The sequence below is a fragment of the Equus caballus genome, chromosome 20 (assembly GCF_041296265.1).
Source record: "Equus caballus isolate H_3958 breed thoroughbred chromosome 20, TB-T2T, whole genome shotgun sequence".
In the NCBI taxonomy this organism is placed as follows: Eukaryota; Metazoa; Chordata; class Mammalia; order Perissodactyla; family Equidae; genus Equus; species Equus caballus.
Genome location: NC_091703.1, coordinates 64,664,637 through 64,692,113, shown reverse-complemented (window position 1 = coordinate 64,692,113; position 27,477 = coordinate 64,664,637). Strand labels below are relative to the sequence as shown.

General features: G+C 39.9%; 1 long non-coding RNA gene across 1 annotated transcript in view; it reads left to right on the top strand.

Annotated features, from left to right (window-relative positions):
- LOC111769362 (uncharacterized) overlaps positions 1 to 24,973 on the top strand; it is a 76,393-nt gene extending 51,420 nt beyond the window's left edge. Inside the window, exon 4 of the long non-coding RNA XR_002802344.2 lies at positions 24,084 to 24,973. This is a non-coding gene — a long non-coding RNA (uncharacterized lncRNA). The remainder of the gene's footprint in view (positions 1 to 24,083) is intronic.
- The last annotated feature ends 2,504 nt before the right edge of the window (positions 24,974 to 27,477 follow it).

Genomic DNA, 27,477 nt, shown 5'->3' with positions numbered 1-27,477 from the left:
GTTTTCAAAGCCTTTATGTCATGCTCATCATCAGAGAAGGCTTACCCTATTCAAGATTTGACAGTCATCTAAAGACCCACTTCTGTGACAATTTGCTTCTACCAAAGAAGAAGGGTTGTACATTAACATCTGGGATGTTATCCGTCGGTTCCTATGAGTTATAGCATGAGATCCTTATTTCTGAAGATCATAGTATAAGCTAATTTGGAAGACAAATAAAATGCTTTCACAAACATTAATGCTCAATTGGCAAAGTATAGCTCTGTGACTTATATTGACAAGAAAGTATCAACCAGAACAATATTTTTTTTCAAAAACTCTACATGTTAGTTATCTACTGCTCCTTTTAAAAACACTCCAAAATTTAGTGGCTTAAAATCATGATAATCTTTTATCCTCTTTCCTGGTTACTGAAGGTCAGGGATTTGGGAAGGACTCAACCAGGCAGTGCTCTCTTGAGGTCTCTCGGGCAGCTGCAGTCATGTGTCAGCAGGAGCTGCAGTCACATCAAAGCAGGCTGGGCTGGAGGACCTGGCTTAAGGCGGCTCACTCAGATAGCTGGCATTGGATGCTGGCTGTTGGTCACGGAGACCTCCGCTTCTCCCACCTGCGTCCCTCCAATGGGTAGCTTGAGCATCCTCATGGCACAGTGGCTGGCCTCTCCTAGAGTAAGCAATCTAAGAACCCAAAGGCCCAAGGTGGAAGTTTCAGTGTCTTTTATAACCTAGCCTTGAGATTCGCAGTCACTACCGCTATGTTCTACGGTCAGCAGTAGCGTGAGCCAGCGTGGGAAAGCGCTAATCAAGGCCACACACAGCAGAAGACGTGGCTCCTTAGGGACATCTTGGAGGCTTGCTACTGCTCCAACATCTATGTCTTTATTTTTAGAGGTATGTAACATTTTATATCATTTTTAAAATGTGTATTTTTTAAAATTACCTTTTCCCCACAGCAGTTCCTTAGAAGTAAACCTGTCTCTATTATTCACTATTTTTATATACTTCTAAAATTATTTCATTTTTATATAGTTTGTGGTAACCTAATGGGTTAAATTATATGCTCGTCTTACTCCCTCAATATTATTCTTAAGAATTTAAGTGGACACATATTTCTCTACAATAGCAGTGTGAAAAACTAGGCAGAGCCATCTACTGAAATCTACTTCTGTGTCTGTAAGAAGACTTTCTGTATGTTTTCCCCAAGAAGCATCCTGTGTGCAGTAAGTTTCAAGGTTAACACGGCCGTGATATTCTGGGTTTCATAAAGTTAAGCATGCTTTGTTTTGTTTTCTAGCCGTATTCTGTCACAGCATTAGTCTTTAATATGCTACATTTGCTGCAGACTCCTAAGGGGGGATGTAATACACAGCAATTCCCAATGTGATTGGATCACAGAACAGTTTGCCCTTAGGACATTTTGCATTGGCGTTCCCTGAAATATCCTCAAATATATTTGAGAAGGTGCTGAATATCTTATTCTATCCACCTGTTCTCTCTGTCTAAAGTTAGTGTTACCAGCAGTGTTGAGGTTTGAGCTCTTTGCCATGCCTTCCTTCAATTCATTTACCGCTGCTGCCACCCGCCCATTCTTTTACAATGCAACTGTCACCCAACTGCATACAAAGCTTCAAATAATTTTCCAGTTCTCTTAGGATAAAGACCAGTTTCCTTAACAGGAGCTTCACGGTCTGGCCCCTCCCCGTCTCTCGGCCCTCAGTCACACTGACCTCGCAGTGTTGAGGACTCTTTGTGCTCTTCTCGCCACGGGCATTGTTCGGTTGCTGTGTTCTGCCTGCGACCCTCTTACTTTCCTCTGTATCTGATTAATTCCGACTGATCCTTCAGATCCACGCTCAAGTGTTACTTGAAATTTCTGTCTCTGGTCTTACTCGGCCAGAGGCCCCAGCTGTAGGCACGTTCTCTCCTTTGAAGTACTTATAATACTTAGAATTTTGTGTTCATTTACGTTACTATTTGATTAGAGTTTGTCTCCCACAACAAATTATAAGCTATATTAGGGCAAAGATTTTTTGACCGCTCCTAGACGTTCCATAAATACTTTATAAGTAAATTATTGAGTACGCTCAGGAATCCCCTTTCCTCTGTCACCATCACCACGCTGGTTTAGGCCTTTATCATTTCATCCTGAAATTGCTATTGACATCTCCTAGTAGATTTCCTTTTTTCCAGTTTATCTACTTTCTACTTCTTGTTGAACTCCACAACCAGAATCTTCTTCTGAAACTACTGTATTCCACATGTTATTCTTTTACTAAAATGCTTTACATGGCTCTCCACCATTCACAGCAGGATTTGCGAACCCAAATGCCTTCAGGTGAGGTTACATGGGAAACATTTGCTGCTGTTAAAGCCCATGGACCACCAGCTGGTGACCCTGGTTTATAATACATCTAAATATGACGTCTGAATTCCTTAGTTTTATAGTCAGGCCACTCTTAGATCTGGATTTAACTTGCATTTGCAGTTCTACTTTGTTTAACTGCTATATCAGTTAGAGGTTCAGTCAAAAATGGCCTCTGCTTATTAACCCCTGAGGAACTGATGACTTTCACCTTCACGCCCAGACCGCTGAGCCTCTGTTGACCATATTCTCTGGTCTTAGAGTCATCTTCTTCCGGGTCTACCCCTTTCAGATCCTTCAAAAGCAGAAGCATTCCCTATAGCCCAAGTCACTGCCCTAGTGGGCGTTGATCTCGAGCCCCTAGTGGCTGTACTGCTAGTTGGCACTAAAATATTAAGGTGCAATGTTACGTTTTATATATGTATAATTTATAACAAAAATTATTGCTACTATTTCATCTCATCCAAAATATTCTTATTATTTGGTAAATGCATAAAAATGTTTGTCAATTGCTTTCATTAGCAATCAGCACCAGTTGTCACCACGTGACAAGGTAAAGCAAGCTTCTTGGAGCATTACTTTCTAGGCTGGAGCCAATCTTGAGATTAAGAATTTACTATCATTATTTGATTGCTCCCTCTCTTTTTCAGCGAAGGCATCAAAACAGTATTCCATTTCCTCATTACCAACACCAGTCTGTATTCATTCAATTAATTTTGTTTAGGAAACTATAAAAGTTATAAAATAAAATGGCATTTCGAAAGAAAGCACAGCAAACAGGACCACCATCCTACCACATGGAAAACAATGGAGAAATCACTTATATTACTTTGCTGGTCCCAGGAAAAAGAATACTTGAAATAGATTTGAGGTAGAGCATTGTGAATGATGATGGTCTGGAATGTGTAGGAAATATTGGACAGAGCAACAAACCTATTTCCAAGGAAAGTGCCACCCAAATCCTGGAGTTAATCCAGTAGTAAAACATTTCAACTGGGTTGGCAGTTCCATCAGTGACTGAATGGGATGTGAAAGGACTGGTGTGATGGTGTGGAAGATATGTAGCAATAGCAGAAAGCAAGGTCGAGTCAGTAGTTCGTTACTGGTGGATCCTAGGATTATTGAACTAGAAAACTTGCCCTAAAGAAATGACTAATGTATGTTGCCCACTTTCATTTAATATGCTCTTCTTGTGCTTTATTTTGAACAACTACAATCTCTTCATTTAAAGCAGAATCAAAATAGTCTTGTGAATAGAGATACCATGTTCTTGGAATTCATCTATGGCTGTGCACGTGGCATTGAGCCAGTCATTATGAATCTCTTCGTTTCACACCCAGAAGTAAGCACATTAAAAAATTTCACCAGAGAAGGTTCTTAAAATTCGGTGAGATTTTGAAATGAAAATTTTATGTATCACTTCCGTAAATGATGACAGTGAGACAGTGCATATATTTATAAAGGATCTATTAAGTCTGGCATCCTACTTGTATCGTTCACATAAGATGTATCTAGTATACTATTCAAATTATCATGTTTATTTAATGTTATTGTTTTCAATGTAAGTATGCTATTTTATTGATTTTTTGTACCTAAAGGCAGCCTATTTTCTTGCATTGATGCAGAGTAAATTATGATTAATTTCCACTATCTTTTCTCCCGACTAAACTCTAGTTATTATTCCATTCCTATGGCCTATCAACCAGATTGGCCTACTCAGCACCATTCCATCCCCCTTCTGTAAGGCTTTTCTATATTAAACTAGCCAGCTACAAAACACACATTGAGACTTCCTTGCAGCTGGGGTTCTGCACACCTTAGTTTCCTCCAAGCAGAAACACCTACAGAAAACTTGGAGGCAGAAATGAGCAGTGATGGGGGACAGCACCATAAAGGAAAGGGGTCTTTTGGGCAATATTTTTGAGAAAAAACAGCAAGGCCCATGTACTGGAGCAGAACAAATGAGGGGAGTGTCTCAGGGAGATAATTGGTGATCATATCCTATAGGTCCTTGTAAGTGATTTTAAAGTCTTTGGTTTTATCTTGAGTGAGATGAAAACCACTGGAAGATTTTGAACAGAGTCAGCATCTGACTTTATTTAAAGAGATTGCTTTGGCTGATAAGTTGAAAAGAGATTGTAATTTGGCAAGGGTAGAAACAGGAAGACCAGTGAGGAGGTCATCCCAATAACCCAAAAGGGAGGTGATGGTGGCTCCAGTTGAGTGTCAGTGATAGAGACGGTGCGTATGGTCAGATCCCAGATATATTTGGAAGGCAATGCCAAGGTATTTCCTGGATTTCCTCATCCCAGATGACAGATGACTCTTCCACTGAAGAGTAGAGTTTCCAGGCGCATCAAGGAGGAGGAGTGCTCACCCATGTCAAATGCTGCTCACAGGCTGAGGAGGATGAGGACTGAGAAATGATAATTTGCAACGTGGATGTTATAGGTGACCTAGATAAGAACAGTTTTGGTCAAGTGGAGCCTAAAAGACAAATTGGAATGTGTCTAAGAAACTATGAGGAGGGCAAGTGGAGACAGTAAAGACAACGCTTTCAAGGAATTTTGCTCTAAGAAACCAAAGCAATATAGTGCTACTGTGCAGCAGATAAAGGAAAGACTGTTGTTCTTTTAGTATGGGAGAAATAACTATGCACGTGTATGCTAATAGACTAGCAGAGAAAATGTGTAGATATAGGAGAGACAGAAGAGAATTGCTAGGATGATATCCTTGAGCAGGAAAGAAAGGATGGAATCCAGTGTTCCAACGGATGGCCTGGTTTTAGGTGGACGTGGGGATGGTTCGTTTCTAGTAACAGGCAAGAAGGCAGAGGATGTAGGTGTAGAGGCAGGTGGGGCTCTGAAGCTTCTAATTGCTTCAATTTTATCAGTGAAATGAGACAACACCAACAGTTGAAGGTGAGTTTGGGATGATTATTGGATCAATTAATGAATCGTGAGGTCGGTGGTCATGTCACCGCTCTCAGGATGTTCAGGCTGAATCAGTTCTCCAGCCAGTGCCTTGGCCTGACTGGAAGGAGAGTTGGGGGAGGCAAGCAGAGAGAACTGAGTCTGAATTTCACGAGGAGGGCATCAGGGCTTCAATCAAGAGAACTAGGGCTCAGGGTAGGTACTGACTGCAGCAGGGGGTAGGGCCTGGACAACACTCAGAAAATCCATGCAAACCATGAGGAAGCACTGAGTAAAGAGGGGGACTCTGCTCTGCGTGTGTGGGATGCAGAGACCCCATCCCAGCCATGGCTTAGTCCCAGTAGAAGCCCTAGCTCTCATGCTACTTCTAATTTCTGCTCAAGTGCTGGGGGGAGCTGAACCGACACATGGAAGCCATTTGTTGTGTGGAACTTGAGATTGTTGAGATAAACAGAAAATTACAGAATTCAGCTTGTTTTTAGTCTATCTACATCATGCCAAATGGTAGAATCCTATCAATTATGTTAATGTTGTAGCCACACAAGCATGGAAATTTAAGCAAATAGCTGAATATTGGGCTTGTTCCAACATGATCTCTGATATCTCAAAAAAACCCAGTAATTTCTAAGTGAAACAGATGGTAAAATCTTGTGAAAATATATTCCCTTTAAACAATTCAAGTGTTTATATACATTGTACCATTTTATTCCATGAGGCATAGACGATTACATGAGACGTGAAAGCTGTGTGGTAGAGAAGCAAAATATCTAGGGTCACAAAATGGTGACAGACAAATTTAGAACAGTTGCTGGTTTTGAACGGTTTCAGTGAACACTCAGTACAGTGTGTAGAGACGCTGTGGGGCGGTTTGTTCGGCCTTCTTATTTCCAGCCCCGCCCTCTTTCTAAAAAAGATCATCCTGAGAAAGTGTCCATCACTAAAAGAATTATTTTTGTTTTATGCTAAATAATGTGCAATGATGCTCCCACTTTGAATTCATCAATACTCCCATTATTTTCATTCAATGATTTCAACTTAAACCCGCAAATATTTTCACGAGGAGGAGCTGTAACTATTTCTCCTGAAGAATTCTAATGCCCATGAGCCAAGTTTTTTTGTTTAAAATATCATCTTCTGAAAGAGACTTTTATAAAATGAAGACTATTTCCAATATGTCTGTCAAAGAAGAAAAGTGTTGGTGGTGTTGGTAGAAAGTGAATTGACATCCTGCCATGTCTCCGGTGAACACTTTGTTTTTGACACCAGACTAGTGTGCATAACAGAAAAACAGGAGGCGGTAAGAAAATTGTGCCACTTTTGCACCTGCATTAATCTTGTAGCAGGTGTTTATAGTTACTTTAAATGAGTGTTTGGATAATATGGTGCATTTTGTCATCACTGTCCCAGAGTGAGTAGTCAGACTCAAGAAAGAGAACTGTGCTTAAAGAAATCTGTCTATAAGTGGAGAAAGTCGATCTCTGTAAAGAGCTAGTGGGCTTGACTGTTTAAGTACTTGCTTGGGAGAGCGTTATGAAAACTAAGCTTCTAAAGATGCCTGTGGCAGTACAGGCTAAAGCTTCAATTATTTACAGTACTTGTATTTTAAGATCAATATTCCTTTAATTTATACAGTTTGGAACCAAGATAGGACTTTATTTCTCCGTATTTCACTGTCCCATCTGGGAAGGTTGTTTAAGAATGTACATGGCTATTTGAAAATTCCATCACGATGTGTGAAGCTTGACATGGGTGATAATAAAACCTATATATCAAAGGGCTTTCTTTAGGAAGCACGGGCAGAGATCAGTACACTTGTTCAGTTCTAAGTGTGTCAATCAAGTTCTTGGGTTTTCTTTGCCTGACCTTGTTGCTTTCCTGAAACCTGAAGGGCTTCTTAAGAGAGCAGGGCAAGTAACAATGGGCATAGTGACTTTAATAAGGAGCTAACACGTTAGAGAAAAACACAACAGAATTTTCAGAAACCCAAACTTAAAAGCTGATTTTCAGTCCAAAAACCTAAACAAACTAGAGTTGAGTGACCACTTGGTTCTGTTGCTAAAGAAGATAATTTTTATTGTTAAAAAAAAAGCAAATACTTTCCCTAGGGCTATCCGCACTGCTCCTACCTCCTTCCTTCAAATTATTGTATATAATTTTACATTAACTTTATTCATTACTTGAGTGAATAATACTTTCACATGTTTCAAAAATCAAAATAGGATAAAAGGCATACATTAAGAAGTCTTGAGCTTATCCTTGTTTCCTTCCATCCTTGGTAAGGGATAGCTGTGAAGAAAACCTTTTTTATTTTCTTGATAATATTTGTTGAGCATCTCCAAGTTATCTGAGGATATAGGCCTCCTTCTCAAAGGGAGATCCATTCCAAGTGAGGAGTGAGTATCCTTGCTAGTTGTTTCATTGAATAATTACTATAAATGCCACACAGGCAACAACTATAGAAATTTTGGTCTGCATAAAGACACGGACATATCTCTAACAGAGGAGAAGTTCATCTCTCTGTGGATTTGTAAGTACAACAAAATCACTGTCTATATGAAATGATTCAGTAGTTCAAAGGGAGAAGACAAGTCAGACAAATGGCCCCCAAGGAAGTTGCTTCTTCAAGAAGAATGACAAAACTGAAAAAAAAAAAAAATAACGTATCTACTCCACAAGATTCAAGGTGATCTTGCATTTTTATAAACAGAAGAATTGGAAACAAGAAAAGCTTTATTTCAGGTGACTCATGATTATTTTGAAAAAACACTTGTCATTGAACAGCGGATGAGATACCACAGAAAACTGGATCAGTGAATTAGAAGAGCAACTTAAGAAACTGTCAGAGAGGAAGAAAATAAAGGAATTCAGTATAAACGACATGGAGGGTGGATCCAGGAAGTCAAGTATAGGCATAGTAAGAAAGTACGTAAAAATGTTCATGTTCATGACTGTAGCAGCTGCCTGGACTCAGGCAAAATTCTGCCCCCAGTACCCACTTCCCAGAGACGCTGGTTTAGCATGCTGGGGATTGGACTTAGGTATATCTATTTTTCAAAATAAGAACATGGAGTGATTTTAATGATATGGAAAATTTGGGAAACACTGCCACAAATGAAGAAAAAAACCTAAACAAACCACAGAAAAAATAAATTTTTTTAAAAAAGAAATGCATATATATAATATTATTTCCAGGAGTTTTAAAAAGACTTGGTCTTCATACTAAGAGCCCATAAAATAGCAAGCAAAATTAATGAAAAGAGACATAGTCTAGTCAATTGAATTTCAAAAATACAGGAGAAATCCTTCAAGTGTCCAGTCAGAAAAACTTGTGAAAGACAACACCTGTTGTTGTCATACCTGTCTTCTGCAAGACTAAATGCCGGAAGAGAACGAAGAAATGTCAACAGAGTTATGGCAAAAAAAAAACTACAGTCCCTGAAAAGCCATTGTTCATTACAGGACAAAAAAGACATTCACAGATAAGCTACAGCTCAAAAATATTCTATTTGCTTACCTCTCCTGAAATTATTACACCAAGGACAATGTTAATTAAAAATTAGAAATGGGGAAAATATAGCCTAATATTGTTAAAATAGCTTAAAGTAATTGCCAAAATATGATTTATTGAATTAGAAGACATGTACTATCCAAAAAGGAAAAAGAAATAATGATCATCTGGATTTTTTAAAAAAAGAGAGAGTATTTCAGCAGAAACTTGGATGGGAAGAAGAAGTAAAAGTATACTAATCTTTCACTTTACATGTGGATATCAATAAACAAAGCTTATTTTTTTACCTTGATAGAGAAATACATGTTAACATATTACCATTTGAAGGTGACCACCAGTTAGCTGAATCCATGGCACCTGGAATACAGACATTTCCCATGCTTCCTTGCAAGTAGATCTGGCCATCTTGCTAGAAAGTGAGGGGAAAATCTCGGAAAAGAGACACAAAGGGAAGCCCCTATATCTGGGTACAAACGCTTCTCATCCTTGGCTGACTCCAGAACTGCACATGTGGAACAAGATACCAAGGAACCCCCAGGGCACAACAGCAGCAGGAAGGCTAAAAAAAGCTGCACAGAGATTTTAGCAGCTACCTGGATACTGGAGAGAGTTTGGAGTTCGATTCCCACCAATTTAATGGTATTTGGGAAACGCCTCAGGCTTTCCCTGGAACCCAGCGGGCCCCGTCTGCGGAGTGAGCGCGGAACTAAGATGGGGCCGCCTCACAAAGCCTGAAACCACGCCCCCACACTGTGGAGGGGTCCTGCACTAACGTAATTTTTTGCTGGAACAAAACAACATTCTTCAGAAGAAGACCACACAGTTTTGCAGCGGAAGCCAAATGGGCAGGTAGATCTATAGGACTGGATAGCTCGGAAACAAGCCCAAGTAAACATATTGTATTAGGTAGTACCGGCTTCAGCTGCATTTAACTGAAGAAACAAAAATCTGTAAGATAATAGCGGCTTAAAAAGCTCTACAATGTATTATCTACCATGTTTACTATACAATAAAAAAATTTATAGACACGATGAAACAGAAAAATGTAATTCATAGTCAAGAGAAAAATATGGCTAATAGAAACAGAACCCAGATGATGAAATTAGCAAAGATGTAAAAAAAGCTGTGATTAATATTTTCATGAGTCTATAGAAAAATATGGAACTAAAGGGAAGAAATTAGGAAAATTCAGGAAAGATACAGAAAGTCTAAAAACTAACCAATTAGAATTTTTTTCCTATAATGAAAAAAACACATCTGAAATGAAAACTTAATTGTATGGTATTAATAAATAGTATAGGAACAGTTGTTTGAGAGAAAAATAGCATTAGATTTCTACCTGAAACCTTGTACCAGATAATAAGATTTAAATGTAAATATGTAATTTTTATATAAATATTGTTATAAAATATTCAAAGCAAAACCATAAAATACTATACAAAAATGTAGGTGATATTTATATTATCTTGCGGTAAAGAATGCTATTCACAACATACCACCAAATGTACAAACTATTTTTTGAGAAGAGTGAAACATTTCACGAACCAAAAATAATTTTTATTGGAAAATTAATATCCCCCCAAATTAAAATACAAACCATAAAGTAGGAAAGGCTTTTGTAGCACATATGTGTTACTGTTTTTGATATAAATGTATCAGTTAATAAAAAAGTCGAAGTTCTAATAGGGAAATGGGCAAAGGACAGGAAAAGAAAACACTTGTAGGGGCCAGCCTCGTGGCGCAGTGGTTAAGTTCGCATGTTCTGCTTCGGCAGCCTGGGATTCTCGGGTTCGGATCCCAGGTGCAGACACGGCACCACTTGTCAAGCCATGCTGTGGTAGGTGTCCCACATAGAAAGTAGAGGAAGATGGGCATGCATGTTAGCTCAGGGCCAGTCTTCCTCAGCAAAAAGAGGAGGATTGGCAACAGTTAGCTCAGGGCTAATCTTCCTCAAAAACCAACCAACAAACAAAAAAACCACTTGTAAATAAAGAACTAGTAATGGCTGGGAAACATGTGGAAAATGTTCCATCTCAGCAGCAGTAAGAGATGCAGCTGAAGACAAAGGAGGTGCCGTCATTTACCCATCAGATTAGCAAATTTATGAAGCTTACAGACGAGGTTGACAGCAGTGGGGGAACTGGGCACAGATACCACGTGGTTGGAAGGCAAGATAGTACAACTTTTCTAGGAAGCAATTTGTGAAGCTATATGTGAAAATCATCAAATATGGCATTCTCTTTGACTTAACATTTTAATTCTACAAATTTATCCAAAGGAAACAGCTATGTGAAGATAGATATTCAATGATATACGTGTATATATATTTATAATACAAAAAGAAGGAAATAATCCAGAGGCCCCAAATAAAGGTCGATTGTCAAGGTAGCTTCACTAGTATAATGAGTAAAGCCATTAACAATTAAAATGTAGATACATATTTCTTGCCATGATATCTGTAATATGCTGTGAAGAAAGCAGGCTTCAAAACAAAATGCGTAGTATAATCATGCTTTGCTTAAAAATTAACATTCACACACGTATATACGTTTGTACAGAAACAAGTCTCAAATAACACGCATCACAATATTAAACAGAGTTCTCCACAGGTGGTAGAACTGCAAGGGAGGTTTTTTATTGTGTATCTGGGTTTCCGAATCAAAATACTGCAAGTTAAAGACAGTTTCTGTAGACTTTTACCCCCTCCTGTGTGCTGGCTGGATTCTCTATTGTGACTTGTTGAATAAATAATCTGTAGAAAAACGAAGGGTACTGCCATGTGAGGAGGCGCACTAGTTGAATGGCCCCCTGAGTTAAGTAGGTCTTGGTGGGCTGGCGTTGCCGCCCTCTGCAGCGCTGACAGTAGGAGGAAATGTATTGGCGGTTCCAAATAACATTCTTTGGAATAAAAAGTATTGTAGGGTAGGAACTTCTTGTTCTGTTCTAGTCACTCTGTCCCTTTGGCAATCACTTGCTCTTTGGGGCCATTATGAGTCTCTGAATAAACAAGAGACAATCTGTGTTCATACTTTGAGTGGCAAGTTTAATTTAGACAATCTGCAAATTTGAGAAAAAGATTGCACCAACTCCCTCTGAGCTCTTTTTTCCCTCCAGTTGCCTAAAGCTCTTCCAGTCTTTCCAGAGCCAGGGCTGGGCTCAAACCTGTGTGTGTAGAGCTCTCTTGGCACAATTCAGCACCAGCATCCAGCAGAACTCGGGCGATTGTAAGCCCTCGAGAGCTCCTTTAAGAATCACATCTTTGGTTTCCCGGGTGATGCAGACATCTGCACTCACGTGGGAACAGTACACAACTTTGTTTCCAGAAGTGCAAGCTACTTGAGTTCTGTACAGGAAGGAAGAAAACCAGAACCTGCACAGCATTTAGATCAAGCTTCTGGGGGAGAAATGTGGGGAATTAAACAGGGAGTATGTCATATTACACTGAAATACGAAAATCGAATATCCATAGGGCCGATGTAATCAAAGCCCAGTGAAGGAGGAAATCTCTTCCTTCTTTCCTTTGTTTGGAAATAAACCACTAGTAGAAAACTACAGGTCCGTGTTAGCTACTGGTGTTAAAGTTTTTTTTTTAATTGTTGTTACAAGCAGCCCTTTCTTTGCACAGAAGTACAGGAACATTAAATGGCTGTGCAAGCTGAAACCATGCACAGTAATCTTAATAATCAATGGAAACTTATGTTTCTTTCGTGACCATTAGAAATTGTTGTCAAAACATTAAAAACTCTCTTGCTATTCGTTTTAAGTATTTAGGGAAATGTTTTCAAGTAGTAAAACTACTTACTTATACACTGCTACTTAAAATATTAGAAACATTAATAATTAAAGTGTCATTTTTTGTAAAAAACTCATCAAGGGTAGTTTGAACAGTGATTGCCTTATTGTCTTCTAACTTGTGACAGGAACTGAGCATCTTTCCACCCTTGGCCAACTGTCAGACTTTTTAAGTTTGGATCAGTTTCCAACATTTTACCCTTTTCTCTTTCGGTGTTGTAAAATATCCCCAGGAATAAGTTTGTGCCAGCGTTGCTTTCTCTGTGACATGGTCATCTGTTTCTTCACAACCATTTTCTTCACACACGTCGACAGTTTCACCTCTCTGTGTTCTCTGGCTGCGTATCTGGAGCCTCCCCAGTGGTGGCAGCGTCAGCATTCCCACAGTCGGCTATGACTCCAGTTGAGTTCCAGTCGAAGATCTCTCCCAGTGTTACCACTTTTGGTTTCTTTGCTGTACCTTCATTTTTGTTGGCAAAGTCCCTCTTCCATTATCCACTTTCATAATAAGTCATGCATATTTAAAACTGGGAGCCAAGGAGGCAACCCAAGCACAGGCTTTCCTGCAGTGAACCGAATGGGAACATGCAGCGACCTATCACCAACAGACTTCGAAAGAAGCGATGTGATTGGTCACTGATCATGAAGCACATCTGTTATCCACCTGGTGATTTGTGGACTGAATTGCTAGCACGAAATTTGTACTGCATGCGATTACTCACGGTTCTTATAATATGGTACCTGAAATTTGAACGGCGTCGGTGCAAGACTGCTGTTATTTGACCAAGGTGTGTTAACTAGAATTCTTGCAAAACGAGGATGGCTGATACTGGGCCAGAATTATATCCTCAAAGCTTAGGTGAGAGAAGACAACGGTTGAGAGGGAAAAACCAGAGCTGCTTTTGAGTTTCTGGTGTCACAACTCTTCTGAACTATTTTGTTTGTAGTTGTGGGTTGAACAACAAATCGTTCTGATGGCAGCACAATGCAAAAGACTCAGTTGCGTTAATAGAATTGATTCCCGTATGGAGTACACCTGATGTGGACCCAAACTGACCCTCACAGGGAGCCTCCAGGCAGGTCAATAGGGATAGAAAAGAGGTGTTTGTCTCTGGGTAATCAGAGGGAAAGGAAGAAAGCAGTTGGAAAAAAATGGAGTGACTCTGAACCTTATAAGAAAAGTCAAGGTTCTCTGATTTCAACAAGCCAAGAATTTTCCGCAAATTTTCTCATTATTTAAGCTAATTCTATTAAAATTTCCTTTCATAGCTTATCTTTCCTTTGGAGCACAGTGATTTCTTTGTCCAGAGTCTAACTATCATTCCAAAATAGAACATATTTTTTGAAAAATGAAATAGATAACAATGTCTGGATGACTAAAGTAAAATTTGAAAGAAGAAAAATTTCTAATAAGGCAAAGATTGTCTAGAGAACATGAAGACTTTTTAAAAGTAAGTGGGTTGTGCTCATTAAATCCATTAGCAAAAACATCTTTTGATTATTTTAAAGCATGAAAGAATTTGTCAAAATGGCTTTTAGGAAAATAACAAGAATTCTCAAGAATGTTAAATAGAGTCAAGAGATCAGTTCCATGTTTTAACACATTTTGTGAATTAATTTTGGAGATGACAAAAGACAATTCCACGCAGCATAGAATTATTTGCAGCTTCATGAAAGACAGGTACTGTGTGAACTTAATATTAGGGGAGATGATTATAGAAAAATCTATACATATAGAAGCAATAAGTACAGTGATTATCAGAACAGGTAAGAATAAATTTGATTTCATCTTCAGCTTTTATTCTTTCCCAATGGTATTCCATAAATAAATAAACAGAGTGTGCCTCAGCATCTGAGGTTTGCTAGAATAATTGATAGAATATCTTGTGAATTGAATTTATTTCCCACTCTGGGTTGAGCAGGCTTGAAGAAGAGCAGTTGGGAATACTGCAATCTGGCTGACAAACCAAACCCTGATGATAAATGTGAGTTGGTCCAGTTGGAGGTAGGAAGGAGCTGGTGGGGTGCCTCAGCAGTCGCTATTAGATATGGTCATAATTAGCATTTTTATTAGGGAATCTGAATAAGGAGTCAACATCAAATTAATGGAACAGCTGAAAAATGAACTAGGAGCATTAGTTTATAGCAGTGGGGAGTGTAATAAAATATAGGTAGAGAGAAACTGAAGAACTCTAGTGAGAATGAGGAAAGAAAAGAAAAACAAAATAGAAATCTAGTTCAGTAAAATGATGAATCATTTCCACAAGGATTTTCATCTGAAACTCAATTATAAAGTACTCTGAAATTGCATAATCATAACTGAAGGTGCCTGCATAGACAATAAACTTGGGCATTATAAGTTGTGATCAGGGTTTTGTCACCCCTAATAAATTATTCTGCCTGCGACACCCATAGCTCATCCATAGCAAGAAAATGCTGGGATGAAATGCCTGGATTGGAGGCTCTGTGGCCAGAATGTCATACGTATTGTCACACACACATACAAATGGGCTTTGACCACCAAGCCCGTAAATACTCCCATCGATGCTGATGTAATATTGGACTCCCCTTTTCTAATCACAGATGTGGTACATGACTGTGGATTCATCCTCATGCATATGGAGAACGGGATGTCAGGACTGCTCTCTCAGGTTAAGCCCTGAAAGGCGTTTTACCCTTAGAAACAGCAAGGGTGCCGCATGGCTGAAATAGGACAATTCCCCAGGCGCGGCTCCTTACTGCTTTCCCTCTGCCTTCTTTGTCCCTCTGTTGTTGTTTTTCCCTCATACATCTGCACATCCAACTAGCATATACGATGCTGGCCATTTTTAATCTCCAAACTCTCTTTTGCATTAAATTGTTCAATTCTCTAATTAATTAAGGGAGAACCCTTCAATGATATATGGATTTCAGTGCCTACTTTAAGACCATAGATCTTTCTTTCAATTAGAGGGGTTTCCTTGGCTTTTGGGGACCAAGCACGAACCAGCTGGTCGTAGCTGTTATTTAATATTGAATACAAAATCCAAAAAAGTTTCTGGAATTTACCATTGATACAACTGTTCGTATGTTTATCTGGAAGATTGAATGGACAGACAAATTTTTAAATTGAATAGCAAAGCTCATGTAGCCCATGGGAACCATATTGGAACCCACAAATCCCCTTGAGAAGGCTTCCCTGGGTCACTCACCCCCACCACGCCTCCCGGGGAAAACACGCAGCATTCTTAGCCAACTGAATAGAAGTTAGGGGGAATATTTTTCTGGTCTTTATGGAAAAATTTTCTTCAAATTTTATTTTTTTACCTTTGTACTTTTAAGTCGATCAAAATTCTAGTTATAAGAACAATTATGTCTGCTTTGTCCTAACAGCTCAGGCATTGAAATCCAGTCAAATCCATCCTGTTCTAACATAAGACTGTTCTATTTTTTTACCTCAGAACGTAAGTCCCCTCAGCAACCTGACAAATTCTTTTGTTGTCTCGTTATTGCCTTTAAACTAAGGGTGCTCTTTTTTATTCTTGCATAAAACTTAGCATTTTATGAGTGAAATGGTTTAAAAGTAAACCTCTAACTCTAAATTTTTTTTTTTACATCTCTACTGGAATTAAAAAACAAAAAATAAAGGAAAAAATGTAAAAGCAAAATCCAAAAGTAACCAATCAAAACACGACCACTAGCAGAAACAGTACAAAACATCACAAATTTTCAGCTAAGGGCACATTCGAATCAAGGGAGAAAATTTAACACAAACCACAGAAACAAAACTAAAATTCTTTATCACTTCTTTATAAGGCTTCTTTGTAAATTGCAACGAGCAGTTATAGATATTATATCTATATATCTATATGTACAGATATTGTACATAGAAACAGAATATCTCATTTATTCTCATAACCTCATGAGAGTGTAGTATCATGTCCCCACTTTGCAGTCAAGAACGGGAGGTGCAGAGAAGTTCAGAACTTGCCTAGAGACACATAGCCCGAGAGGAAGGTTTTGAAGAACTTATGCTCAGCTGGCTGTGCCCCACTCCACGAGCGCCCTTTCCTTCCCGCTTTTGGTAACTCCATGCTCAAGAACTTAAAAACGTGTCTCACTCACATTTTGTGTGAGGTTGAGTGATACAAAAGACCTGGTGGAAGTTCAGAGGAGGAATTCTCGCTGCTGTGTGAAGCAAGTAGCTCAATCTGTGCCCAACCTTGTGGTTTCAGCTTAATCCACGTCAGCACTGGATGAGCGTTTGTGTTGCGCTGCCTGGCTTTGCAGGGTAGCCAGTGGATAGGGATTTGCTTAGGGGGTAGATTTATGTTAACTATGATCCATGGGATCGTTTTTTCTGCTGGAGGGAAGAGGCTAACTGATTATGGACCTAATTACATCGGCAAAATCTCATGCCATGTAAAGTAAGCTAACCTGTGAACGCTATCCCATATCGCCAGCCCTGCCCATTCCCAAGGGGAGGGGATTAACCGGCGTGTGTACACGAGGAGGCAGGAATCTGGGGGCGTCTTAGAATCCTGCGTATCAGACAGCAGAAGCTTCTGTGAAGTGTTTGCTGCCTCACGTGTAATAGAGAAAAAAACCCTGATTGTTACACCGATGTACTAGCAATGTTGAACTTTACGCAAACCCTGGGATCCTAGAAACAGCTATGGTTAAGACATCCTCTCACTCTTTCGTGTTCCAGTAAACAGCTTATTGCAAATGACGGCCTTTCCCATGTGACTAAGACAAGACTCTCAGGGACACCTCCCTGGGTTCTTCCAAACGCTCACTCTTTGCCTCATTAATGTTTTGTCTCCACTAATCATTTGGAGCCAAGTGCCCATTAGCCTGACTTGATCAAACTTTGCTTAAGCTTCTCTCCTTCCGCCAGACCCCTGAACGTTGGCCCACCCTCAGCCTGAACGAGCGGCCCCCTCCTTAGCAGCATCTCCTAAGAGTGGGCTGAGCTCAGGGCGAAACACTCTCTGGTCTGTCGGATCACTGCCCCCTCCGCCTCCTCGTCCCCTTGGTCCCTCCGTCAGGCCCTCTCCAGCCTTGTTTAATCCTCCCGGAACAGAAAAGCCCCGCCTGCCGAGCTGTGGCGTGCTTGCGGGTCTGTCGGAACATCCTCTCTGTGGCAGCAGCGCCCCTTCCCCTGTCGTCTCTCCCCACCTGAGTCCTGATTTGTGGGATTTTCTTTCTCTTTCTTTCTTTTCTTTCTTTTTATGATACATCTGTGCCCTTCAAGGTGATATTCTATTCAATATTGTGAGTAATTTTTTAAACCATCGCTGCAAAGGCAGGACAATTACTCTTACATCTCAGGCTCCTGTGCAAGGAGGCAATGACACAGGTGAGTCATGCAGAAATCTCCACATGGTCAGAGTTCCTTTCCTTGGAACAGTTAATGAAAATTACCCCTCTCAGACTCCAATGAATTTAATCTTGTTAGCTTAAATTAACACCGAACTAAAATTAAAGTAAGAATTTTAAGGAAGAAAACTGAAGGAAAGGTCACAGCAGTTTTAAATTTATGAGATTGCCATAGACGTTGGCAGTGTGGCAAAACCATTTTTATTTAGAGGCTAAGTCAGGATAAAAGATATCCTATTCTTTTCATTTGGTTCTGCCCTGGGATCCGTATGAAATACAGCAAAAGTCACCAAATCTGTGGTTTTTGAATGAGGGCTTATAGTCTTTTTCAGGGAATATCAGTCACCCTACATTTTCATTTAGGACTTTTTCAATTTCTGATGAGGACAATTTGAAATTGTAACTGATTTTTAATAATTTTTCTCCATAAGCCAAAGCATTTTCTCTTTCCTCCATAGTAACTGGTCATTATTACTTCATTTAGTGATCATCTCTACTGTGAGACAGATAGAAGATGTCGCAGTGAAAATTATAAGAGGACTGATTCTTTGATGTTAGGTGGGTTCAGGTTTTCAAAAACTTGAATTAGTGAAACTCCTTAAATTATTGAGGAAATTTAGACCTTACCTTCCAAGGTCTAAACATTCCGTTCAAATTTTAAAAGCCCCCTTTCTATCCAGGAGAGTCCACTGACCAGATCTAGAGATTTAAAAAGCAAAGCAGGACTCAGATCTTAGACTTTATGGAGTCAAGCAAGTTTTAAAGTCTCTATTGGGCTGAATTCTTAGTAATAAACACTAGATGTTTAGATTTGAATAAAGTTAATTACTATACAACTTCTATATTCTGGTTTAGAGGTGGAAAAGAAAGAGAAACGTATCAACTTAATATATGTGTGGTTTAAAATCTGATATATTTTTCTAGCCACTAACAAAGCAGGAAATCTGCTTGATTTAACGTCTCCTTTCTCATGTCAGCGTGAGTGTGACATAATTTGATGAAGGATGTAGGGAGCCTGACTGAAGGACAGTTGAATGGATCCATCTCGAGTCTTGTTATTATAATCTTCATTTATTTTTTCTTTCCTAGCTCAGAGCTCATGTTTTAAGACACTGAGCAACACTTAATCATATACGTTGATATGATGGATTAATGTGAAATTATTTGGAATTTGGGTACTTGTATATTTGAGCATTTCTACAATTCTCTGAATCTCATTAAATCTATAAAATCAGATGAAATTCTTACAGATTAAAACATGGAAATAGTAGCATAGTGGGATCTTCGGCACTCTAGGACAATAAATGAACAGCAGAATTTGTTCCTAACATGTAGTACTTCAGGTACAGTTTCAGAAGAAACCATAAAAGGAATCAACCTTGTCTAAATATTTCAAATATTAGAATATCAGAATTATCTTTTCATCTTAAACCTATGGATAAATTACCATTATCAAGCACAGCATCAAGGTAATGCCTACACCATCACCGCTCAGAGTCAGCACGCAGCCAGTTCCACCACCAACTCATACGGCCTGCTCTTAGCTGGCCCTACAACGCGTTCAGCAACCCTTTCTTCACCTTTAAATGATCACTGCACCCAGCACATTGCTCATGGTGTCTTGGTGCTTCTCTGTTCCCCTCCAATGCCAATCCTGTTCTGATCCTCTCCACTTGTTGTGGAAGATTACCTATCGAGGCTGAGATCTACTCAGTAAGTTATTTTAGAACTTTCTTTTCCATCTCAAAACTTCTGGTCTTATTCATCATGTTCTTCACTTCCACCCAGAATAAGAAGTGAACATTTTCTTCCCTCTCACTTCCTCAGGCACCTGGTGCCTTTATTAAATCCTATCCCACTGGCTCCTATCCATCTGCCTATGGATATTTTCAAGCCATTAGTTTTCTTACTTTTTCCTTCAAGGTCAATATTTTCCTTCAAGGCCAATTTTTTCCAAGTTTATATATGCCCGTTTACTCACTAGTTACACAAAAGTCTGTGCTCTGCAGTCTGGCTATTTTCCAACCATTGTGACTTTCAACATTTCCACTGATTGCCTGGTTATCAAAACCTTGGGAAAGAAAAAAAGAGTAGCCCCTAATATACAAAATGCTCACTGTGGGGCCCACTAATTACAGGCTGGTGTGACTCTCACAGCCGGGCTGTGTTGTTTGTGACCTACAAAACACCAAGCATTCCCCTCTCTCAATATGAGTGACTACTACTTCCTTCCCAACCACAGCTGTATGCTCACTCTCTAGTCAGCCATCCTTATACAGAAGATTTATTGAGATACCCAATCGTGTGTGTGTGTATGTGTGTGTGTGTGTGTGTGTGTGTGTGTGTGTGTGTGTGTGTATGACCTGGATCCAGTCAGAGTAACTCATTTCCCTGATAATGATGTCATGTTTCCTTTCCATGTGGAGAAAACCCCTTGGCAGTGAGAAAGGAGAATGAAGCCAATAAGCAGAAAAGCAGGGTTAGCAATGGAGCCAGTGTCCAGAGGTCTCTGCTGGTAGTCCCTGCTCTCAAGTGTTCCCGATGCGTCACGAACCTCTGCCCTTGTTGGAGTTTGGCTGTTCAGCTCTTATTTAGAATCTGAGAATTCATTGGTTTATCTTTTCTTAGCTCCAGCTGAGTTTCTGACACCTGGAAACTATATCTTCCAAACTGACGCACTTATTCACATTCTTTTGCTAATCTCCATCCCAGTCTTTTGTGGCCAGACTGTTAAAAAGAAGATGAACTGTGTTTCTGGCTAGAGAATTGTAGGGGAGAAATGCACTTAAGTCAGACCCTGCTGACCGCGATCATGACCTGTAGTTTTGGTAAATATCCATTGTTATCTGTAGTTAAGGCCAGACTAGATCTTTCTGTGATCCTCCAGACATTTTTAACTCTGGAAAGATATTCTAAATGAAAAATGCTTTTGTTGAGGACTTGCACCCTTAGAGGACTTGCATGGGATGAACATGGGAAAGTGAAGGAATGTAAACATTTGAAGATGAAAAGAAAACTCCAACATCCAGCTAAATCAGTCATGTTTTGATGTGAGTTTCCATTTTTCCAAGAAATGCATTTACATTTAGTATTGACGGTTATGGCCCTGCATCTGGCAGAGGTAATAAACCTGAGTCTTAGTAGATAAAAATGAATAGGCATCATGAACACATTTTATTTTGTTCCCAGATTTCTTCCCCATCCAGAAAAAGATCCCTGGTGTTAGTTCCAACAGGTGACTAAACACAGGGGAAGGGATGAGACAGTCTTCGTATTGAGTTCTAGGCAACTTCTCTTTGTGATGAAAAATGGTATTATTGCAGTAAATTAGTTATTTGGAAGTCTTGTGGTTTCTAGAAAAAGATCCACCAGAGAGACAGAAAAAGAGGATCAGAAGAAAGGATGTATGATTTCTTGAAGTTAAAATGGCAACATGGGAGAGGGCGGCATAGTGGTTAAGTTCTCATGTTCCGCTTTGGGGCCTGGGGTTCACAGGTTCAGATCCTGGGCACGGAACTAGCACCACTCATCAAGCCATGCTGTGGAGATGTCCCGCATAAAACAGAGGAAGATTGGCACAGATGTTAGCTCAGCGACAATCTTCCTCAAGCCAAAAGAAGAAGATTGGCAGCAGATGTTAGCTCAGGGCCAATCTTCCTCACACACACACAAAATGGTAACATGATCACTTGGGTGTTACAATGAAAAAGCAGTAACCTATAAAAGAAAGGTCATTTCTTTTAATATTATATTAACATGTGACATCGTCCCCTGAAGAGTCATGAAGGACAGCATTGGCTTCTTGAATTACTTATTCTGGAAGTATTTATTGAGCACTGCCCCATGCCATGGGCTATTCTAGCTGGTAGAGATACACTAATAAACAGAACACAAAAGCCCCCGTCCTCAGGGAGCTTATATTTTCCAGTGGGCAGCAATATATTGAGGATCCAAGATACGGCTGGTCTGCATGCTTGAAAGCGGTGCTTACGAAAATGACCACCATCTATCAATGTGCACAAGGAAGTTGCATTGCCCTCAGTGGAAGTGCAGAAGTGGGCTTCGCTCAGAAAATTTTGCAGTGGGAGCAAGATCCTTTGGGTATGCTCTTGTACCTGAATATCTGTTTTGCAGATATATTAAGTCCTGGTCATTTGGGGTGAAGTCAACAGCCTTCTTTCTTCTGTTTATAAGGGAAATACATAGTTTATTTTCCAAACTAGGAAACCTTGGAGAGTGAAAGGAAGGACTACTAATAATAACGCTCAGACAATGAATATAAAGTCAGCGCCTGTGTGTGCAACCACACCAGCCTTCTCCAGACCCCTTATCCCTGTCTGCTTACGCGGCTGACAGCTGCCATTCTCCTGGGATGGTCTGAGTCTTCAAATAGCCATCCTGTGCCACCTAGTAAGACCCTGGAGCTTCAGAAAAAGCTACTTGACTCAGGGTACAAAGGAGACTCCAATTTAACTTCCTCAGTTTGTAGAGCCAGACAAAACTGTCAGTGGGGAACCCTTGATATTTTGATAGCCTTGGCCCCAGTTCCTCAAGGAAGGAGATGTTCTCTCCAGAAAAAAGACCAATCTTTTTTGCTTTATCAGCTTCCCAAGAAGGCTTAAGGACGTAGTCGAATTCTTTGCTCCTTCGGGTCTGTAAATTGAGTGAATTGTGTGAGATCTCCCAACAGCGCCCCTGCTGGGTAATCGAGGACATTGTGAAATCCCCTAGGCTGCCACCCAGGTGAGTGGGCAAGATGATATAACTCAGAGAGGATGTTTGATTTCTAATCTTCACGATATAATATGTAATGCTTCATAAAAGTGACACTTTTACTAGCCCAGGTAATAAAACGTGTAATTGTTTTGCTTGACAAGTATTGGTGTGGTAGATTAATGGCTCTGGATGTGTTATTATTTATTATTATTTAACCTTGATTGCACTTCAGTGGTATTGCTATAGAATGAGACACATTCTGTGTGCTTCGAGAAACATATATTATGTGACTTAAAACTCATCCACACATATGTGAGAATTTGGGGGCAGAGCAGGCTGAGGGGGATTTAGGGAGAATCTTGCCTTATCTGGGGGTAACCGTTCGGCAAGTACCAACTTTATTTCATTTGATGAATTAACCTGCGTTTCTTTTTGGCCCCACTTGCTCAGGCCTCTTTCTGGCCACTTTTCCCCAGGAAATCTCTGCTCCTTCCCACTGGCCTTCAGTCAGTTCCTAGAAGGGCCTGGAAGACCATCTCTGTCTTGTTCTTTAAGTCCCAGTACCTTGCACAGTTCATGACTCAGTGGTTATCCATTGAATAAAAGAATAAAGTTTTTAGTAATTTATGTGTGTTGATAATGTACAGGATGTTGGCAACATTGAAACACAGAAGTTGCCAAAATATGATCTATACTCTTGGGAATTATTCGACCACACTGTTTTCCTGTGGGCACATATAAATTCAGTTAACGTATTTTCTTCTGTACTTGAGAGATTAAGCATCTCTGTGATTTAATTGGGGTATATCTAGCAAATATTCCTAAAACATCAACATCAACTTAAGTTTATTTCTTTTGAGTTAAAGGGCTTTCTTCAAGAGTCCGTATTACAATGCAGATAAACTCCTGACTATTTCTGAAGCCCCTGGGTGAGACTAACTCCCAACGAGCCTGAGACGAGGTGTGGAGGCATCACCTGCACCATCTGCCTCCAGTTTGCCCCACGATGGCCTGCCGCCACACTGCCACACAGGTTCCAAAACTCCTGAAGCCCTGCAGCTTCATGGAGAAGACTCCACATCAATCAATACATAACATATTCAAAATTATGAAACTTGCAAAATAGCAACTCTAGGCACTATTTTTCCTTTTATGAATCCACAGCTGTTTGGGGGGGTAGCAGCCTTGGAGCAAGGGGAGGGGAAGGACTTAGCTCTTATTTCAAACGAAGATAATCATCAGTTTTTTGAAAAAGTAGAAGCAGCAGTATCAGTGTTCCATTGGAGTTCCATGTTATTAGTTTTTCTTGATGTTTAACTCCTTTGAAAACTTTATTTCAGTAGTGAAGATGAGGTTTTAATAGATGAGGAGAGGATTCGTTTTTGCCTCTGAAAAATGTGTTTACTCCTCAGGCACTCAAGTTTCTCCTGGCAGCACTGATGATCTGGAGAAAATTGGGGGCACCCCAGGTATGTTTCCGGTTGCGCAGGACAGAAGGCAGGACCTGAGAGCATCCGGTTTCCTGTCTGCTATGGAAGCGTAGCTGCTACTTTAACTGATAATTCAGTTGCCTTACTTCATCTGGAAAGTGCCGTCGGGGTGTGAGAGTCTCCTCCAGCTTACAGTGGATGCTCTGCAAAGCCAGACTGTTTCAAATGGGTGCTGTTGATTCAATGGATGTATTAAAATGAAAACGAAACGTTCAACCAGCAGGTCACAAAGGCGTCACAAAGCACCAAGTAGATGACGGTTTATAAAATGTTTAGGAAATTTTTGACAACATGGAAAATGTACCAATGGTAAGGAGATATACAAAACTAAAATTATGAATCATCCTTTCCACATAAATTAATTTAGCTAATTAACATCATAAGATCTTGGGCTTGTTATAGATTAGAATAATATAAGATAATATAAAGAAAAACCTAGGGTGTTGTCACCACTGCCATTTAGGCATTCTCCTGGTATTCAGCCTGCCTCTACCACATTTCGCAAGCCCACATGTTCATCTTTCATCCAAATGTAATGGATCTAAAATGTGTCACCCGACTAAGAAGCAAAGAATGTCAACCGTGAGCTCATCCCTTTCTGATGGCAAATTTCTTAGCCCCTCTGAAAAATAGATAGGTTTATGTTTGGAAAGCTGTGGTGCTGCTATGGGCAAGTCATCTAATACAGTAAATCGTATTTCAGATCTGTTTATTAATGTAAGATGAAAGAGAAAGCAACATGGAAAACAATAATGTGAAATGTAAAATAAAATACTTGTTACGGATCATTCCTTAACAAAATCTCACTCTTCTCCTGGCTCTAAATTTATGCATGCCTCACTGCTCTTCAATCTGTCTCCTTCTATTTATAGTACCATATCGTGGAAAGAGAGATGGCAAGGATATGCAGAGGCCAAGCCGCCCAACTCGATAGTCTAAAATACAGATGAAAAAATAACTCCCCATGATGTGCAGAAGAAAGGATTTCTGGTTCTAGGACAGAAAATAGTCTTCTATCATTTTTCTATCACTTACTTCTTTGGTGCTTTTTAAAAATATATCGCAAATACATATTTTTACAACAGAATAGCAAAAATTCAGAAAAACTGAGCTGCAGAGATTTTATTTCCACCTATCTTTTTCCATTCTACAAGCTTCTTTAGGGCTGAATTTATCTATTTTTTTATCCCCAGCACTTATCAAAGTGTTCAGCACATGGTAAGTAGGGACTCAAAACTGTTTGAAAGAGGGAATACGAAATATGTCAATATGAGAATTGGGGAGAATGACCGAGACTAGGAAAAGTGTAGGTGACGGGCGAAGGGCCAGGAAGTTTGCAGCCCTTTACAAACACGCCTTCTCCACGCGCATCACCGTCAACAAGAAGGTTTGGGTCCCCCGCTCTTCCTCCTCCGGCTATTTATCTTCATAGAAAAGTAAAGCACATTCGCTTCACTCTTGTTTTTCCCAATTGTCTACTGCCTGGAGCGTCTGACGCCTGTTCCAGAAGAAAGCGTCTTCTCCTGTTTTTGTTTTGTTTTTTCCCCGGAAGGCCTGTGCTCCCTATACTTCATCACAGTTACCTTGACCCTGATCTGAACGCGGCGGGTTCTCACGTGATGACTCAGGAGAGATCATGAACAAAACGTTACTGGACAAATCTCGTTTGCTCGAGTGTTCTCAGTGATGCATTTCCAGTTAAGTTCTCTTCCTCGTTTTTCCATGTATTTTGTACGCTGTGCTAGCAAAGGGTCACATTTTGGTCTTTCTTCTTCACTGGAGAAATTTATCGATGAGAGCATCACTTTGACTTCCTTGAGTCTAACACTCTTTGCAGCTATTTCCCTAAGGAAAGCCAGGACATTTATTTAAATACGCTTTGTTCACATTTCGATCTCTCTCTCTCTTTTGCAACTTTACTGTGAGATAATTGTCATACAATAAGGTGCACGTGTTTAAAGTGTACAGTTGGTTAGGTTTTGACATACGTATACGCAGGTGAGACCATCACCGTAATGGCGAGAATTAACTCATCTGTCACCCTCAAATTGCTTTTTGATCTCCAGGCCCATTCTCTTCAGGGTCCCGGAGCATTTCTGAAACAAGCGAGGTAAAGAAGTGAACTCAGTTTTTTAACTTATTTTCTCTGTTCCATTTCATCCCTGGGATGTTATTATAATTTAATGAAAGAAATGTTATCTTTACAGTTTAAGATCATGTTATTACTTCTTCTATACAACACTCTCGGCGATTGCTTTTGTCCTTGCTTTTTAAGGCAGAGACGGCTAGCTGTGCTCCAGTATCCGCTCCTCCACGTTTCCTTCATAATAGCTACCCTGAGCTTTTGCTGGACAGACATATGTCCTCTCAACTAACAGCTACACTTCCCAGCTGCCCTTGCAGTCGGTGTGACCAGGTCTGTCTGGGGTGGGGGGCGGTTCTCTGGAAGGGAAGCAGCACGTGTGCCTTTCCCGTCATCCCTCTGACTGGCGAGGATGCGTCTTAGGCCATGAGATAGAAACTGCATATTGAAGATGGCGACGCAACAGAATGGACTATATCAGCCCAAGACTTTTATACTAAACTGTTATGTGAGAGAAAAATGACTTTCCATCTTCTTTAAGACACCGTTACTTGGATTTTCCTTTTTTGGTTACTGCATCCAAACTTATACTCTAATTAGTACACTTCTATTTTATAAACAGGGGAAACTTGGACATGGTGATAATTGTACAAAACTGTGCTTTTTGCCATCTTATTGCAATAATAATTTGCTTCTTCTAAAACTCAAGGATAAAGAGTGGACTATTTGAAATCATTTCCAATGAGCGTCATAGAATCTCAGACATTTATTTAGGAAAATAAATTTAGCAAGATTGGCGACCTGAAATACTTACAAAGCTGCTGCTTTTCAGACTTAAATGTAGCTCCATACAAGTCTGTTCTCATGAGGCGTCCTTTGGACAGATCCTTGGCTAGATATGCCAGCCTCGTTTGTTTTATCCAGGACATTAATATTCTTCTTCTTTCTCTAGGCCATTGGTGTTTTACCTTCATTATAGTGGGGGTTATAAACTTTTCTAGAATGATAACAAGACTTGATTTGGTATCATCAGGTAAATAGCCCTGGCATGATGCTTTTTCAGTGGTCTCCCAGGAAGGGCTGAGTGTTAAATATGCCATCACTTTATACTTTTTATTTGCAGAAAGTCTAATTTGACATTATCTCGGTGCCACAGCTACACTGACTTTTCTCGCTGCTCTCGCACCCCTCAATGTCTAGAGCTCCTTTATTATAACGGTAGATATTATGTAA